Source organism: Microtus ochrogaster, unplaced genomic scaffold (genome assembly GCF_000317375.1).
Source record: "Microtus ochrogaster isolate Prairie Vole_2 unplaced genomic scaffold, MicOch1.0 UNK676, whole genome shotgun sequence".
NCBI classification, from domain to species: Eukaryota; Metazoa; Chordata; class Mammalia; order Rodentia; family Cricetidae; genus Microtus; species Microtus ochrogaster.
Genome location: NW_004949774.1, coordinates 3071 through 7819, shown reverse-complemented (window position 1 = coordinate 7819; position 4749 = coordinate 3071). Strand labels below are relative to the sequence as shown.

Sequence of the window (4749 nt, the reverse complement as noted above, 5' to 3'; positions counted from 1 at the left end):
AACTTGCTCTGTAGACCAGGCTGGCCTCAAACTCACAGAGATCCCCTGCTTCTGCCTCCCAGGTGCTGGGACTAAAGGCGTGCGCCACCATGCCCATCCTGTCTTTTTATATTATTATTAAAAGGGTTACCTTAAAGGGCCTGGGAAAAGCAAGCTAGTGCATTCCTATAATCCCAACACCTAATAGGCTAAAGTAAGAGACCCATGGATGCTTTGAGGCTAACCCAGGCTACACAGAAAGATCCAAGTCAGAACAGGCTACAGAATTTGTAATCCCAGCACTTAGGAGGTAGAAGCAGAGGATCCAGAGTTTAAGGTCATCCTTAGTCATATATCAAGTTTGAACCAGCCAAGGCTACATGACACCCTATCACAAAAAGGAGGGGGGAGACTTTGGGCAGCTGAGAGTGGTAGTACACACTGTAATTCCAGCATCCGAGAGGCTGAGGCAAGAGGAACTCAACTTTGAAGCCATCCTGACCTAGTGAGTTTAAGGCCAGCCTGGACAAAGTTGTACATGTCTGTAGCCCCAATCCTTGGGAGGTAAAGACAGTATCCAGAGTTCAAGGCTATCTTCTGCAACATAGCAAACTGGAGGCCAGCCTGAGTTATGGGAGTAGGGATGACAAAGGACAGTGGTTAGCGACAGGCAGTGATGGCACATAATGGCAGCAACTGGCACTGAAGTGGATGGCTCTGTGTTCTTCCTGCCAACAGCCACACAGAAAAACAGCAAACACTTCACTATCTTAGCACAGGGGACAGGGTAATTTTTCTCTGTATTCCAACCTTAGTACATGTATAACCAAATGAACATAACTAGTTGATTTTTGAATTATGAAATGAGATGGTGTAATAGACACCCTCTGAGGGAGGACCTGGGATTCTCACCTCCTGGTGTTTACACCCTCACATCTCATTCCAGGCTGCTCTGCTGATTCAGTAGGATATTGCAGAAATAACGGACTGAGTTACTTGGGTGGAGGAAGGATGGCTCAATGGATAAAGGTGATTGCCACTGAGTTTGATGACCAGAGTTTGATCTCCAAGGTCCACATGGTGGGGAGAGAATGGACTCCCACAGGTTGTCCTTTGATCTTCACTCATGCGTGATGGCACATGCACATGCGCACACACCCTAAATAAGATATGATGAGTCACCACCAAAGTAAGATCTATCCTGACTTTTGTCCTGATCTCTGTTGGTTCACTGGTTCCGGGGGAACTTTGAGGACATTCAATCAGTCACCCGGGATCCAATCCTAACAATAACGTGCCAGTCATGTTAGTGTGTCATTTTAGAACTGAACCCCCATTTAGGTAAGACTTCAGATGATGGCACCCCCCCTCCCAACCCATTCTCTGATTCCTGACCCACAGAAAATGTGTGAAAGCAGAAATAGTGTTAAATTTGAGAAGTGATTCATCATGCATCAACAGACACAAATAACGGTCAGAGATGGAAAGACTCTCAAAGCATATCTTCAGCCGGGCAATGGTGGCACACGCCTTTAATCCCAGCACTTGGGAGGCAGAGGCAGGCGGATCTCTGTGAGTTCAAGACCAGCCTGGTCTACAAGAGCTAGTTCCAGGACAGGCTCCAAAGCCACAGAGAAACCCTGTCTCGAAAAACCAAAAAAAAAAAAAAAAAAAAAGCATATCTTCTACAACTTTTCATTTTACAGATGGGAAAAACACAGCCTAAAGAGGGGGATCTGCTAGCCTATGAATGGACAGAGGACGTCTGCAAGGACTATATATAAATGCTGCTCATCCAGCCGCTGGTCTTCCTACTATTACACTCAAACCATCTGCACACCAGGGTCCCATTGACTCAAATTTGACTGGAAACAGTAATAGTGCCTTACAGTTCTCTAGCTTTTAAGAGGTTGGCACTGTGTCAGGCACGCAATGGATGCTCAGCTGATGGTTCAGCAGTTTCAACTAGGACTGAATGAAAACTAGTCTGCTGCCAGGTGTGATGGCACACACCTTTAATCTCAGCACTCAGAAGCAGGCAGACTGATTTCTGAGTTCGAGTCAGCTTGGTCAGAACAGTGAATTCCAAGACAGCCAAGGCTATGTAGAGAGACCATGACTCAAAACCCAGGAAAAAAAAAAAGTGGGTGGGGGGAGGAAGGAGGAGGAGGCAGAATGTTATAATTCTGCTCTTGGAAATAGTATAGATCCTATCTCCTTTAGTGATTCAGCAGTGACAGGCTTTCCCCTTCTGCTTCAACCTGTTATGCTATTAAAGACCAACAAGGCTCCCGTCAGGAGAGCTAAAGTGGATGGAGACTGCTCACCCCTGGATGAGGCTACCAAACTCGGGTGGGCTGCAGATGAGGCGCTGAGGGGAGTCTATCTTCTTTAGGAGGTCATAGGAGAAGCCTTGGATGATAGCCTTCATGTGTGAAGTGCAGCGCTGCATGAACTCCACCATCTGCAACACACAACGGAGACACTCAGTGCCGACACTGTCCGGGATGGAGGCATCAACATGCGGAGGAGGAGCCGAGCGCTCTCAACAGGAAAATCTCTGGAACGGGAAATGCCTTGGTGATTTTCTACAGACATAAAATGTTTTCATGGAGAAAACCTGTCAACCATCTCCTACAGTTATGTCCTACAATGGATGAGAAAGCTGAGGCAGGGGAGTGAAAACCAGAGGCAGGGCAGGAGCTATACAAGGAAGGGCTGGCACTCTGCTATTTTGTTTTATATCTGATGTGTTATTAAAACAACAAAACATATCATTAAGCATATTAAACATAAAACATATCATAAAACATTAAACATATCACAGGATAAAGGAGGTGGCTTAGTTGATACCTGCCATGTAAGGAAGAGGACCTGAGTTCAGAGTCCCAGGACCCACATGAGAAGTTGTCTGTGACTCTGGTACTGGAGGTGGAGGACATCAGGGGAAGGGAGACAGGCAGACTATAGAAGCTCAATGGTCAGGCCTATTAGCCTGGCTCAATGAAAGATCCTGTCTCAAAAATCAAAGATGGAGGGTTGAAGAAAGGGCTCAGTGGTTAAAAGTACTTGCTGTTCAGTCATCCAGAGGACCTGGGTTTGATCTCCCGCACCCACATGGCAGAACCAACTTGTGAAAGTTTTCCTCCGACCTCCATACTCACACCAAGGTACACACACATTATAAATACACAATAAACAGTAACAACAAAGGAAAAGACATGCTTTTAAAATCTAAAAGGATGGGACTGAAGAGATGGTTCAGTGGTTAAGAACACTGGCTACTCTTTCCAGAAGACCAAGGATCTCATTTCCAGCACCCACATGGCAGCTTACAACTGTCTGTAACTCCAGTTCCAGGGGAATTGGCACCCTCACATAGATACAAGTGCAGACAAAAACACCAATGTAAATAAAAGTATTTTTTAAAAAGTTGAAAAGATAAAAAGTTAAGATGTTGAATGATTAAGAAAAGACACCTGACATCTATCTCTGGCCTCCACAAGCACTTACTTGTTTCAATTCAGGTCTCTAATGTCCAGTGTTAATGCTAACACTACCATAAAGTTTCTTCTGATCTCAGGGATCCTGACTAGTCTAAATTCTTTCACTGGCATGGCTGGATAAGGAGGCCCACACTTACCTGGGTGTTACGACCCTTTCCTGCTGCCAAAGCCCAGGCCTCTGCGTTCCGACCTTTCTCATCATGGAGTCGAAGGTCACCCCCTGCATTCAGCAGTTTACTGAGGATCCACTGGTTTCCTGAAAAAGCTGCTGCATGGACAGGGGTGCTCCCATCAAAGCATCGGCTACAAACAGAAAGAAATACAGTGAGTGTCCATGACAACCTCCTTCCTTCTTCCACTGAGGGTTTAGTGTTTCAAGGTCTTCCAGTCAATAACAGTACATTTTAGGGATGAAGTGAAGATTACAATACTGTTTGTAAACCCCTGCTCTGTGGCAGCAGGAGCTTTACACACATTCTTTTTAATCTTTTGATCCCATCCTCATGTCAATCCTCTAAACAAATGAAGCATCAAAAGGGCTTCACGCCCAGGAAGGGACTTGAAGCTGTCTTCTTCCCTTACTGTCCCCTAGCAATAGTTTTACTGAAACATTTTCTTCATGTCTGCAGTATCTTGGGGTCAGGCTGGTTACCTAACAGAGACCATCCTCCCATGAGACCATGCTCTGCTGTCCACACCAATTCAGTAGTAGAGTCCAACAACACTTTGGCATCACCAGTCGGCCAAGGGTTTGTTCCTCAAGAGTTCCACCAATGCTAGGAAACTAGCTGAGGCATGAGGGATGACCTTTATTGTGTCCACAACAAAATAAGGGTATAATGGATATAGTCACGGTTTCTTTCTTTTTCTTTTTTCTCCCTAAGACAGGGTTTTTCTGTGTAGCCCTGGCTGTCCTGGAACTCACTTGTAGACCAAGCTGGCCTCAAACTCACAGAGATTCATCTGCCTCTGTTCTGGGAATAAAGGCCTGTGCCACCAATGCCCGGCTTAAGCAGGCTTTCTTAACAGGATGCACATAAGGATCACAGGGGAGAGCTCAATCCTTTTAACTGAAAAGGAAACAACAATGGAAAAAGCAAGTAAGAGAAAGTGATCATGAAGAAGAAAAATAAAACGTTAAGAAAATTGAACAGAAATAAAACCCTTCCAACTTGTCTTCTTTCTCAGAGGCAATTAAAATCAAAAATTTTAATTAAATTAAAATTACAAATAAAAATTACAAGTTCTGTATTCTAGATCTTTT

At 44.8% G+C, this 4749-nt stretch overlaps 1 long non-coding RNA gene across 1 annotated transcript in view; it reads right to left on the bottom strand.

The window, feature by feature from the left end:
• Nucleotides 1-3746, bottom strand: part of LOC101982665 — a 5924-nt gene extending 2178 nt beyond the window's left edge. The window contains exons 1-2 of the long non-coding RNA XR_258985.3: nt 3623-3746; nt 2307-2443 (exon numbers count right to left, since the gene is read on the bottom strand). This is a non-coding gene — a long non-coding RNA (uncharacterized LOC101982665). The remainder of the gene's footprint in view (nt 1-2306; nt 2444-3622) is intronic.
• Nucleotides 3747-4749: the final 1003 nt, after the last annotated feature.